Here is a 15,180-nt window from a genome sequence, read left to right on the forward strand (position 1 = left end):
TATACCTACACACACACGCGCGCGCGCACACACACACACACACACTGGGCAGATTAGTGGGCTTTGAGGAGCATTGTAATGTATTAGTGGTGGTACTTGGTCTTATCGGTGGTCTTTGATAAGGTACATCTTTATTAAATTCTCCAACTGAAAGACGGGCAGTCTGGGGAAAAGGAATATGTTAATAGGTAGAGACCATTCAAGACTTCAAACCGACCTCACCGTACTCCTCCATCTAACCCCCCCTCACCACCACCACCACCACCAACCCCCCTCCACCCTCTATCGCTCCATCCCTCCATCTAACGAGAGGGCCACAGTGGCGACAGACAAAGAGCCGAGGCTGCCGAGAGTGAGGGAGCAAGAGGAGGCAGGAAAAGAGGGAGGCGAAGGAAGGAGAATGTCTTGCCTTCAGCCGAGCAGAAAAACGGGGTCTGCGTGAGTTGTGAGAGAGGTGAAATAGCTTTTTCTTTTCATTTTACACGCCTACCCTTCCCGGCGCAACCCTCACCCTTTACCTCTCGCCCCCTATTACGCACACACGCAAACGCACACACACACACATACACTCGCACTCCCCGCCCTCGTTTTGTGACTGTGAGGAGAGGCGCAGCGTGTGTGTGTCTCGGTCCTAGAGCTCCCCCCTCTGATCTTGGCTGGCTACTGCAGCGCGGAGCGCAGTGGTCGACCTCCCATGGCTAGCCAATAAGGCATCGCCGTGGTTATGTAGGTCGCGGCACCCGTGTTCGGCCTGTGGAGCTTCTCCGCTGGTGCTTATACACACATCAAAACACACACGCACCAGCTGGGAGGTACTGTAAACTCAAATTAGAGCACATCTTACATTCACACTGATTCTATCTTCTATCTCACACACACACACACACACACACACACACACACACAGTTACAGTATGCGAATGGATGAGCATACATGCATACACACATATAATACCACACATAGCCATATAACATAAAAGCTCATGATCCAAGTCATCTTCGTACACAAATAAATGTAATAGGATCTTTCATTATAGTGCAATTACTATCAATCAAGTGGAGATCTTGTCCATCTATCTCCATTGTTGCTATTAAGTCCCATATTAAATTGAAAAGTTCTATTAAGTGAACAAATGTCTTGCTGTAACATAAGCCAGGACTCCAAGCAGTTTCGAAATCTGCCACACTGCCACAGCATTGAGTAATAACGCTGCAGGACATACTGTTGATGTACGGAGAAATGTCCTGTGCCGACGCTGTCAGTGACTGAAATCCACTGTGTGTGTGTGTGTGTGTGTGTGTGTGTGTGTGTGAGAGTGTGTCTTTGTGCTGAGAGTGACAGGGAGTGAAGGGTTAACTAGGCTAAGACAAAGGGACAGGCTGAAGCCATTGTGTTGTGTGGAGGGCCTCAGGAGCAGAAGGGGGCCTTAGGGCTCTCTCTCTCTCTCACACACACACACACACACACACACACACACAACTAGACTCAACTCAATGACAACTGGCTAACAAGCCCAGGCATTTAAAACACAAATAAAATGAGCACACATGAATTAATCATAAATGCACACAAGTCACTGTAGGATGCTGATACAAATACCACACAGTACTGGTGGCATGAATCATAGCAGCAGAAACAAAACAGAGCTGTGAACCTACATCCTTTCCAAACAGTTCATCCAAACAGCTTGTCTCAACAGACCCTGTAAGAGCCTTGTCATCTCTCTTCTCCTTCCTTGACCTCTCAACCCCTGCGTTTTTTCCTTCCTTTTCTGCATCCTATCATCTCCCTCCTCATCCACTCTTCTCCTGTCCAGTTCCAGTTCAGTTGGTGTATTCTCTTGTCAAATCTCAACACATTTCAGTGAAAAAATAGGTCCTCCTGATGAATAAGTGAGATTCTTCATAGAAATGTGAATAAATTGCGACTTTATAACAATGAGAAGCCTGATGATGAATGTGTGAGTGAGAGCTGTTGTCTGACGTGTCAGGCTGACTCATGACACACACACAGTAGAAACAACAGTTTTCTTTGTCTTTGCGATTTGGACACGTTGACACACATCATGCAGCCATCACTCCGGGGAAGAAGAAGCCACAGTAGCAGGTAGATGAACAAGGAATAAGGCAATGGGCGACTGCAGGAAATTCAGCCGACTTGTGTGTGAGATTCGCTCTAGCTGTGTGTGAATATGGATAATGAGGCGGGAGAAGAGTCGAGTCCTTGCATAGAAAATGGATTTCTTTTGAACGCTTTATTGATTTTACATAATAAGGTTTCATAACATTTTGTCTATTAGGCCGCGGTATCCTATCCCACATTCACAAACAGACAATCTGAAACCACACTCACAATAAAGCCAATATCTGACTCACATATCTCTGCATGATGTGGTGTCTCTCATGCGGGTCGTCCAGCATGTTGACTGACAGGTCCGAGATGGAGACGGCGGCGGACGCGGTGAGCGTAACCAGCAGCACCAGCACACCCTCACCTTCCTCCAACGGCAAGTCCAGCTTGTGTGTGTGTTCTTTACTGAGCACCGACAGGTCTATCGTACACCTAAAGAACACACACACACACACACACACACAGAACTTAAGTTATGGCTATTGCATGTGATAGTATTGTACATTTTTGTGAGGAAGTTGACTACTCTAAGATACAGGCAGAATGTGAAAGATGTAGAAAGATAATAGATAGAATAGAAAATTATACAGACATAAAGTTATAGAAAAGCTAGTGTATGTGAGAGAAATGTCATTCATTTTGGCAAGCTATGTTTATGCGACATATGAAACTTGACAACTGTGAATGAGAGGACAAAGACATAGACAGATATATAGTATAGACAGACACACAGACAGACAGAGATCCCTATACCTTCCCATGAAGTCGTCCTTCTTGCCAGCATCTTTGTCCCAGACTGTAATGTCTATGTAGCCTCCCTGCTCCTCATACAGGTGGAAATCAAACTGCTCCCTCCACTGGGGGTTCAGCGTTTTGGGTATTGTCTGAGCAGGCAACAGAAAGAAATACATTGTTGATGGCTGTTCATGTCAAATATGCAGGGCGTACAGTAGAAATGTAAGCCGATACACCTTATCATACATGAATGGTGCACAGACCTTTTGTGGTTCAATGGCAAGTTCCTGTGTAAATCTAAAGTAATTAACTGTTTCCATGTCTCACCATTCAGCTTTACAAGACAGCAGACAACCTGTATTTTGTCAAAACGCACACAGAAATGTGTTCCCTTCCCTAACATCTTCAAGTTACAAGTAAAGTCAAGAATGAAGTAAAAATATGAGAAAGGTAAGAGAAGAAAAGAAGGTTGGATTTCCAAACCTTTTCCAGAGACACTGCTGAGGCAGTGGCTGCCTAGCATGTCACAGCCTTGCGATAACTACTTTATAGGAACAGTAACAGTGAGGAAGCAGAAATATGTCCTTGTATTGTGGAAGGTTTTTGTTGTTTTTGTATTGAGCAATGTTCAAATAGGCATAGCTTCCAAAAATAATTTGTTGACTTTCATGAGTAATACATCTTTTTAAAGCTCTGACTCAATAGTTGCATCATCTATTGAATACGAACAAAGTCCTCATTTGGTCACAGCTTGTCTTGGACAATGGATCAACAAAGCTCCTTATTTAGAATTACATGCAGATAACCAGAAGTAAACAAAGGAAATATCCTTCGACAGGAGTGTTCACCTTGCTCTTGTACTTCTGGTGTCCCATTCGGAACTTGACGTAGGGGTCGCTGAGGCCGTTGGTGTCCATGGGCTGGAGGTCGCGACCTTCTATCAGACTGATGCTGACAATGCCTCGCCACAGCTGGGCTTTTCTGTGCACATCTGACAGACGCATACTCTGGTACTGCAGCGGACACACACATTCACAAAAACATTTGCACACACAGACGCGCATGTATATATGCATGTACAGATGCGTACATGCACACAAACACACACACACATGGAAATATTAATTAACTCCTAGAGAAGATTTCTACTGCATGTATATTCTTTGTCAACCAGAGAAAAAAAATACACCAAAACACATCAAGATAACACAGAGAGAAGCAGGCAAAGACGCGACTACAGTCAAACACAGAACGAGACATTTCAACAGAATTTGCTCCTGAGGTCTGAGCTCACCTGACATGCTGGAATATCACTGTATTTTGAGACAGAGTTTCCCACTATACAACAAGTGTAAACCTACAATCGTGAATGATTTGTGGGAGGCATCACAGAGACGCCACCTCCTTTTCATTCACCTTGATTTGGCGGAAAAATGAAACTTCTCTCTATCTACCCTCCCTCAGTCACATCTGGTGTCCAATAATAAATCTATTTGTCTCTTTTAAATAGGAGATAATGTAAGTGATGTTTAGGCTGTACAGCAACATACAACACCGTACAGTATAATGAAAACCCTGTAACTCTCTGAGTCCATTGGGCTGTATGCTGCCAGCAAACTCAAATCGATGCCTCTCCATAGTTCTGAGCGTATTTTTTTTCCAGCAATTTTCGAACCACTCACAGGCCTATTTAACCTCTCTTTGAGTCATGTCAGTATCCTTCACTAAAACAAAGAGCAGGGTATTTATTTGTCAAACAAATACACCCCTCTCTCCCTCTGCCTTTCCCTCTCCTCCCTCCTCGTTAGGGAGAATTTATTAGCATAGCTTTTGTTTTGCGGGTGAATTTCATTAAACTCTGAACAAACCCTGCCTCACAAGCACAGGCCTTTGATCTGGAGACGGAGCCTCTTAATTTCCATTCTCCAGACATTAAACAATGCGAATGGCTCCCCTCAATACAGCCAACCGCCCATACAGCTACTCCCACTTCTCTCATTTCTCCTGTCCGCTTGCTGCTAACACAGTGTATGCTAATAGTGAGAGGCCGTTGTTGTGTCCTACTCAAGAATTGTAAGGTCTCCTTGTTTTGTTGCTATATATTGCTTATTACAGGAAACCATGGGCTATTTGTATTAGGAATCCACTTCCCTCTGCCAAAGCATAGCAGGGGAAAGATCATACAAAGAGATTTTCTGAGGCCTGAAGTCCTATAATAGATAATAACAGTTAATTTAGGAGCTAATGCAAAACTGCACATGGTTCAACTTCTGTCATAAGGCAGCTGAAAGTGCAAAGACAAGCATTTTGCCTGGTGGTGAACTTAGAGTTATCCGGATTTAAAATGCCTCTGACTCATAATCATTATCTCAAACTAACTACTTCTTGTATAGTTTGCATCTGCTGCAGTGGGTTCAGCACTCATAGATGCTTGATTAAAGAAAAGTGGTTGTGTAAAAATAACCATGTATGCAGTAAAGCAAGGAGGCAGGGAGGCAGGGAGGCACTCAGGAGCAGCTCTTTTTCGGTGGGGTAGCGCAGCAGCTAGTTAGTTAGCGCTCGAGCTAATTCCCGAGTCACAGGCGGGGTGGCCCAGTTTGGAGGCTTCAAAGGCTCAGTTTGGGGAAGCACGATACAGCAGGACGTCTGCCCAGCTCCAACCGTGCGCACTGTAAATGTGTTTCTGTGTCTCTTAGAGAGTATCAAACTTTTCACTGTAACTTAAGGAAAACACGGTGCCTCTAGGTCTGAGTTTGAAGTGAGACTTTTCAGATACAGTCCCTGGATATGGTGCTCCCTGTCTCCTTGTCACTGGCTACTTTGGACCAAAATGGGAAAATACAGCAAACACATACCAAAGTGCCTTCATAAAAAATAATTTTGAGGGAACACTATAGTGTACATAAACAGAGTGATGTACACAAAACCTTTTCTGATACTAATATTACAGTATTTGGCTAAGAAACAGATTTGTGCCACATGCATGAGCCAATGAGAAGAAGCAGAACCTCGACCAGCATGCTTTCTGTTCAGCCTGACAGCCAATGACACTCATGGAAATTAAACCAAAGATAACAATTTATTGTGCCAGGCAAAATGGGAACTCAAAAGGATGGGGAATCAACAGCGAAGATTTCCACTTGAGGTAAAGGGGTCTGAGAGAGTTCAACAAACACACTCTCTCTCTCTCTCTCTCTCTCTCTTATTACACAGTTGTTTTGCTGTCTAGCACCCCTTTAAAACCCCTTTTAAAAAAATCCAACGCTTTATTTTCTCACCCATCAGCTGCAATACACTGTGCCTATCAAGGGTGGAAAAAGTGGCAAAAATATCAAGTAGAAGTATTGTTACTTTGCTGAAGTTTTACTTACAGTAAGTAGAGGTAAAATGACTGGTGTAAAAATCTATTTCTGTGAAAGCAGAAAGTAGCTCATTTAAAATGTAAAAGTCACTGAGTTACTTTTTAGAAAAGAGAACGTTGTTAGATGTGATAGGCATACAATGCTTACTGATTTTAAAAAATCCTCCAAAAAGTGAAACTACACCAAAAAGCTACTGAATTACAGTAACGAGTAATTGTAATTAGTTACTTCCACCCTTGGTGCCTATATGATGTACGACTTTCCTGCAGAACTGTACACACAGTTCACAGAGTTTACTTTATATCACCATCATCTTTTCTTTCTCAGGTGTTCTGGTAGCATATTGCAGCTTGTGGAAAATAAGCCAGTGACAGTGAGAAGGAGAACTGAGGAACTGATACAGAAAGGATAACTGATAAAACCACTGAAGGAGGAGGAGGAGGAGGAGGGAAGGAGGAGGGAGGAGGGAGGAGGGAGGAGGGGAGAGGGCCAGGAAGACTCCATCCATGTACCAAGGACACCGGTGAAGAGTGCAGGATAGGTGAAGTACAGTGCGGTCGGTAGTGGGGTTACAGGAGGTTTGGGGGGGTGGGGGAGTTACATGCTGTTTTAGTTTACCTTACTAGATCGTTTCCAGTTCCTTCTCAAAAGCATGGTCTGTAAATGAGACAAAGCGGTTACAGAGCGACCCCCACTGTCGCCCCCTCAGAGCTGCAAGGTCAGGGGTTAAGGGTCATGAGGTGTTTGAAGGTCAGAGGTCAGCCCAGGCTGGGTGCAAGGGAGGGAGGATAAGAGGAGTGGGGCGAGTTTGTCACTCATGCAACTAAAGTAAGCAAAACATATAAGAAGCGCTCCTGCTTTATCATAGTGTTGTGCAGCATTTGCGTATGTACACACACACACAAACACAAACACTCACAGGGAAAATCTATATGTATACATGTGTGCTAATAAACTCACACACTTCCATCATGTCCATCGCTACACACATGAATCTGAAAACACACACTGTACAAAGTAAATTATGGGACTTCATATACAGAAACATTGTTGATGCCACCTGGTGTAGTGATTTCTAAAAAAAACCAGATGATTAATAGTTTAATAGTAGATCAATTTAAGAGTAGAGATTTGGAGGTCTATGTTCTTCCTTTCACCAGTAGATGGCAATAGAGTGCGTCATCCCAAATGCACTAGTGTAACCTTGTACTCATTTTTTTCACAGTTGGAGAGATCCAAAGTGATGCTTAACCTAAATAGAGTTTATTTGTTCTGTCAAATGTGGACTCTCTAAACTGTAGTACTAAATAAGCAGCAGAATTAAGACATCAGATCAAAAGGAATAAAATATTTCCCCCATGACTCTGCCTTGTTCCGGATCGAGCATGCAGGGGTCCAATTAACCAAACAAATAATTGAACAGAAATAAATGCAACTCTGAAACATCGAGCACGTCCGCAGAGGAACGAGCCAACATAATTAGGAAAGATAGAATCCACTGCTCTTTGAACATGGAACGGATATTTTTTCTTTTTTTTTTCCTACAGAACATATTAATTACACTGGTGTATATGTATATGTGTTTGCTGAGTTGAGGAGTTTCCAATAATGAGTTAGAATGAAGCCAGCCCATTCCAGTTCAGCACAGTCGGCCTGTCAAACTTATTGAGAGAGGATATTTTTACCTACAATTGAACTTGGTTCATTAATCTTTCTCCTCAACAACAAGCTGAATATTACCCTCTTCTATCTCAATACTACCAAGTTCACTAAATTGTTTTATTGTTTTTATTGAAAAGCAAGTGGCAACTTTTGCTCAACTCCATTCTTCAGCATTTCTTTGTTATGCTTCACTGGGCATATTGTTCTTAATCTTAGCGTAACGTCAAAGAAGTGTGTGATGTGGATGGGACCAGAAAGAAAGGGAGGGACAATGTAGATAGGAGAGGAGGAGTAAGAGATTTAGTGTGTGTAGGAAGAGTAATAGAGAATGATGGATAAATAATCTGGGTGAGACTTAAGAGTGTATTTAGTCTCCTTACAGCTTCCCTGATGTCTCCCTCCTTGGGTGACAGAGTGACGGCTAGTTCCAGGGAGCCCAGGTCATGGTCAGGGTACTGGGGGTCCTTCAGGTCCAGGGTCACGTCCAGGGTCCTAAAGGAGGGCAAAGGCCTTACTGTGAAAACGTATGCACAAGTGGAGATTATGCAAACACTTAACATTCACATATATACAATGCATGTATTCCATATATGAACGCATACATACATTCATACATACATACATACAGACTTATATACTGCCCATCCATGCATCCAAACATACACTATATACATAGATACATGTAGGTACATACATGCATTTATCCAATTCTGATGAATAGTAAAAGACATGACTTTGGGAGATGACAGCTCGCTAGAAATGTGCAGTGAAATGTGTTTGTAAAAATGGAAATGTGGCTAATACATCGTTATTTGACAAAGTTGTGATCAGGAAAAAAATGCATTGAGTGAACACATCAGACATTGTCATTTAATATTAAACAAAACAAAAAGCTTTGTTCCAAAATGAGATATTCACAATTTGAAAAATGTCTCTTACAAAGTGATCGATAGCACCAAGAACAGTAGATAAATTTAGTTCTCAGATGATAAAATGATGATACTTTTACAGATGGCATCATCTATATTTCAGAGATACTGAATGATGGACTTCCGGTAATGACCTTTCTCTTCATATATTTCTCTGCACGATCAAAATTGAATCTTGCTCTGTTGTGCCTCATCAGGTTTGTGGTGAGTTACCAGAGAATGGCACTAGAGGGAAGCAGTGGACTATTCTTGATCAGGACTGAATGACCGCATCAAATACAATCAGCGGAGACAGGCAGCACAAGGAGATGGGTAAAACGGAAGGAAAGAGAAACGGGATAAGAAAGGCAGAAGGCAGAAAAAAGAGAAGGAAGGAAAAGGTGAGCAATAAAAAGAAAGGGAGAGGGCGAAAGAGACGAAGAGACCTCTGGTGTTCCAGTGACTCCAGGTAGAGGTAGGCTGAGCCCATGAAGTCATCCTGAAGCCAAAGTCATAGTCAAAAACCTATAGAGACACAATACAGCAGCTGTCAACAGAGGATCCTGAACGCATCATTGGTGCTGAAGTCTTATATCACTGACGTTATTTATAAATCAAAACCTGGATTAAAAAAAAACAGGAATCCAGCACAGTGAGTTGATTTGCAAATAGAACTCTTTCCACTAAGACTTTCTGCTAATCCAAAATGAAACTGCGATTTACAACAGAGCAGGATGACATTTATCCGCCCTACCTTGACATACAGCGGCTCCCTCAGGGTTTCCACCAGTAGGCTGACTCTCTCATCCCACACTGGGTTGAGATTCTTATGGATGGTCTTGCTCCTGAACACCTCCTTCCCTGCGATCTTAAACTTCACATATGGGTCACTGGTTCCTGGGGAAAGAAAACAGACAAAGAGAAATACTGTCAATTAGAGGATAAAAGAAGGATATTACTGAAATTCAGCTTTCATATGTTACTCCTATTCCCTAGGTCCTGGGACATTTCTAGCTATTGATATGATAATAGGTACAGTAGCACATACAGTAGCTAAAATGAGCTGTTGGGGTCAAGAGTTTAAAACTTCAAGTGTAGTCAGTCAGTCCTCCTCAGTTTGTGTAATCAGACTCAATGTGGTTGAATAGCTACAAAGAGGGAAAATCGTTTTTCAACAACAAATAAGAGTATTTCAGCATTTACTTATGTCAACCTACTCTGATAAAATGATTACTGATATGAGACTATGTAATTTGTCTTTACAGAAATGCTATATGTTGAGTGATGGAAATTCACAAAGTACACAAAGTGGATATTTGCACGATTTATGGTTTAAAACATTGCACATATTTTCTTGTGACGTGTCTCTGTTACTGTTCGCCCTGCTGGAGAGATGAACGGACATTTCTTGTTCTCTCGCTCTCTTTTTCTGTCTCTCTCAGCCTGGGGTCAAGGCAGTTCAGAAATGTAAACACACACACACACACACACACACACACACACACAGTGCATGCTACCTGGCAGGCCTGAGGAGTGTTTCAGGCCATGTGACTCACATTCTACTATGACTCATGCTGAATCCTAACTGGATGAGACACAGTGACAGTTCAGGATGTGATGCTGTGATTGTTTTTGTTGAAGCCATACAGCCTCAGGACTCAAATATCCCCTTCCAGTGCACAAGCCTCATGCAAGGCATGTATTTGAACACTAGATGGAGCCATTGAATTACATTTGTATTATTTTGAAGAAATGCCAGGTGATTTTTGAGGGATCAATGAATTGTGTAAAAGCAGTCTTTTTTTCATTGTGTACACATAAACATGTGCTCATAAACACAGGCTCATAAACATGCCAAAATATAGGCAGAAAATGAGTAAATAAACCAACACTAAATCTAATACGCATAGCTGTGAATATACACTCAATCACACGCACACACACACTCACAAACACACACATCCACACAGCGAAGTACACACAGACAGGCTAAAAGGTCTAAAAAGCCGAGATATATTACTGATCCATGTTTTATTACCCTGAAAAATGGCCATTGATCCTCTTTTTCCTTAGTGTGATTTGATCTAGCTGACTTTTTATAGAAGGGCGTTAAGACCCAATTTCTTACATGAATTTAAGATTTCTTCTTTTCCTCTTAATACAATATTTTTGAATGTAGGTGATGTAGATTTTGATATATGGGACGTTGTATCTGATATTATGTTTATGCTTATATATAAGATATACATGTATGTTTGATATTTTTGAAGTATGGCTTGTGTGGTTTCCATTTTTCAAACATTTTGACCTGACGAAGAAGTAGGATCGAAACGTTGTCACTATTAAACTTTTGTGGCATGGAGCAAGTGTGCAGGCGTTACTTCTTCTTTCATTGACACAGTTTTCTGATAGCCTTGCACCTACATGATGTGCGTATAATTACTCTCCTTCAACTCATTGATCCTCTTTTGCCCATGCCCCTTGCGCCTTATCCTACCACCAGAATAAGAAGTCCATTGATTTGACTAGCAGATACAATTAACTAAGACAGAGACCAGAGAAAAAAATACCATAAAAAGCAGAGCACAGAGTCAATTTTACAAATATGGAGACCAGAAAGGTAGCCTAATAAATTAAATGCAATATAGTACAAATGAAATACAGCCCTGCAGATAAATCTCCATATATGACAAGTGGATTTCCCGCGGTCAAATAAACAAGTTCAGAGGGGCAGTGCATCGTATTAGATATGACAGAAGCAACAAAACAGAGTCAAGGAGATGGGGAAATATTCAAATTGGTGGTGTTTGGGATCAGGACTGTGTTTGTGCAGGAGATAATCAGGTTTACTGGCTTGCCAGGCTGATCACGTCCAGATTCACATAACATAAAGTAGCCAAAGGGATCTGGACAGACTGGGTCACAAAAATCATATACTTTCTACACTAGGGAGCCTGCGTTTCTTTTTTTTTTTTGTAAGATTATTTTTTATGAGAGGAGTTCTCCTTGGACAGTGTGGTAAAGAGTGAGAATGGCTGGACAGAGGCATGCAGTAGGTGAGACAGACTTGAACCCATATCAGTGTGACAAGGGATGTAGTAGAGGGTAAAGTAAACCCACCTAAACACAGTTTAGCCACTTTTTAATTTTCAGAATTCGTTTATCCACCTTTGGGCCGACATTAATCTTTATGATGTAAATTCATAGTATACATAATACAAAATCAAACTGATGCAAGTCACATGCTGCTGTTGCACAATGTGACCTACTTGGTTCAACGTCATCACTTGACTGCAGCGGCAGAAGACAACAAAAGAACAACATTCTCCACCCCCCCCTCCCAAAAACCCCAAGGTACAAGTTATGATCTTTCTGTGTCTGTCGCCCTTTCATCCTTCTTCCCAATCCAAGCATCGATTGACCTCCTCCCGCCCATCTCATCCTTCTATCCATAACTCCTTTAAGTGCTTTACACCTCCAGCTGTTAGTAGGAGCAGTCTAGTCTGGGTTGAAACTGTTACAATTGGATGAGGGCAACGATCTGTTTGTTTGCATGTGTCATCAAATTAGCGCCATGTGATCGCCATGATTACCAAGCAAATCACAATCAAGGGAAGGGAATCCTATCCTATTATCACACATTTCCTATTCTATGACTGTAGTTTAGACATGCCCCTCTGCCACTGCCTAGTGAATTAAATCACAGGACAAAGTGAGTATGGAGCCTAGTGTTGAGCGACCATAACGCTAATGCTATCCTTTACCAGTCTGCCCATGCATTCTGTTGGACAGTAATGAGGGTGGCTAGGTTGCAGACGAGACTGGCAGTGAGGATACTGGCTGGTTAAATGAAGGCTTAGCTCTGTGAGTGTTTGCATGCATTAGCATCAGCTCAAGAGCGAGTCACGATCTATCACTAGCGAGCAAACTACCTTGCAATTATGTTTGTGACTCACACACAGCGAGTTCGCCGGTGCTCGTTAGAGGTGCTCAGGAATACCCATGGGAAGACTCACATGGAGATGTGGGGAAAAAGGGTATGGCTCGTGGTGATGATGATCAAGTCATTTTCCAGGGTATTATATAATGTTATATACAGTACTACAGAGTACAGTATATTCAATATGAACTCATTTGAGTCTGGCATAAAGACGTCATTAACATAAACAGAAAAGGGGGCCAAGCATGGATCAAGCAGAACATATTCAAGCAGATCCAATCAACAATATCCAAATACACCATAACAGCTCTGTCATCAACCCAAACTAAACCTTCCATTCAAACTGAATTATCTTCTGTTTGGATTGGCCTCAAGTGAGGCTGGATGGCTGCTAATGACCTCAGTAGGTCATTAACAGCTTAGCAAAAGCAGGGAATAAATGTCTCTTATATTCTCTCCCTTCATTTCAATTTTCCAAACATGACTTTGTAAGTCCATGAATTTGATTTTACATTCCAGACACTGATCACTGCAGACACGTAAAAATCTGTGGTCTATGGTAATTAACCCAGGTCCATTTTCCCTTATAGCTTCACAGGAGAGTGTTTTACATCAGATTTAGAAGAGATACTGTATGTCACAGTACCAAACTGAATATGAGTCTGAACCATGTTATCGATGGAGTGTAACTGCACAGCTACAAAATGTCCCATTCAAAAGAGAAATCTCTCTTGCTCTCTTGTTTCATTATAAGGGCCAGATGGGGGGTCTGACTGAAAATTGCTGGCATGATTCTGTCACAAACTGGCTCAGGGAATGTGACAAGGAGGGAGTCCATGCAAGAGGTTTACTTAAAACCAACATAATTTATTAAAACTAAGGTTAACACAAATTAACAATGGAGTGTGTAGATCAACATGGTCAGCAATGCAAGCAGTGCATGGATGTGTGGTTGATGTGCTGTGGTGGTGTTGAAGGCACAAACCAAAACGGAAGTGATGCCGAGTGGATGTCAGCTGTAGGAAGGGAGAGACAAAGTGAACACATGGGCCAGTTTATATAGTCCAAGGGCCCAGGTGAGCTTAATCAGCTGACGACCCTCCACTGTCAATCAATTGTCTGCTGAGGTTGGCCAGGACAGCGTCCTAAGACAGTGGGAGGGGCGTCACAATTCTCAGCTGCAGCCTTGATGTGAGAGTGGTGAAATGTGCACTAACACTAGTCTGCTGGGAAACAATGTCCACTACTTCACATTTAAACAACCTCAAACACACTCACGCACACCAGTAAAGATACTAGAAACACATACACACACATGCGCATGGACATACACACGCACTCACACATATATATAACCTTTTACACACTGTTGCCCTTGACATATCACTGCAGGACAGCTGCAGCAAGGGAACATGGATGACAGGATGAGAAAGGAAGGGAGCAGAGAAGAGGTATCACTAGATATGGCAGGAATAGCATCACCGGGTGCTGCTACACACAGACAGGGAGTGAACGCTATGTTCATTTGAAATAATCATGAAATAAATGCATAAAATAGAAATAGAAAGTTTGCTTGTAATGGAATTTAAACATATGATAAACACGAGAGGTCATACAGTATGAATTATCAAAGCATTAGACCTGCGGCAGCTCTCTCTCTCTCTCTCTCTCTCTCTCCCACTTGGTCGATATCCCCCAGACACACATCGCTGGCTCTGAGCCTCTGCATCCCACAGTGCCAGCCTTATGGTGCCATAAACACACAGCGATAAAAGCAAGCTCAAAAGTATGAAATGGAAAAAGCTGGTAGGTGGGTGCCGGCTGAATAAGAGTGAGCATGGGTAGAAAAGAGGGGAATGATCGGGGAGTGGGGAAAGGTGCATTCTTGGAAATTAATCACCTACATGTATGTCACTTTTGTCCTATTTTTTTTACAGACCTCCCTCAGTATAGGAAGTATGTCAAGAAAGAAAGTGATTATATGTCACATATAGGGGCAGGCGGGTGGATCGGTCAATAGGTAATCAATAGGTGATGGAAGAATGCATGGAGGGTTGTCGTAAATGCCTATACCTGGGTGGTGTTCAAGGCACTGGGCTTGATGGATCTGTATGCCCTGGATGTTTGTCTTACAGGCAGAAGTGCATGAAATGGAAGTGCTGGATAAGGTATTGTAGGTGGTAGGTGAGACTGGTATGATCGGTCAATGTTTCAAACATTGGGTTATATGTCATGTTGCACACTGATGAACTGGCAGAGGTGAAGTAGATATGGTAGAGAGTGGAAATGCCCTATGAAGCAAAAAAGTGATTTTCTAGCTTTCCCTGCTACTGTGCAGTGACATTAGGGTTATTAGGGGTGGTGCATGCAGTGAAACGTCTAGTAAAACGTTTAAATGGCGAAAATTAGCGAATAATAATGTTGTTCTTAAATGTTGTGAGC

General features: G+C 42.2%; 1 pseudogene; it reads right to left on the minus strand.

Moving 5' to 3' along the window:
• LOC139647318 (multiple C2 and transmembrane domain-containing protein 1-like) overlaps positions 1 to 15,180 on the minus strand; it is a 90,273-nt pseudogene that overhangs the window by 4,676 nt on the left and 70,417 nt on the right.

This window comes from Centroberyx affinis, unplaced genomic scaffold (genome assembly GCF_046629955.1).
Source record: "Centroberyx affinis isolate AG114_WGS23_722 - 3 ecotype Tasmania unplaced genomic scaffold, CSIRO-AGI_Caff_v1 ptg001073l_1, whole genome shotgun sequence".
Taxonomy (NCBI): Eukaryota; Metazoa; Chordata; class Actinopteri; order Beryciformes; family Berycidae; genus Centroberyx; species Centroberyx affinis.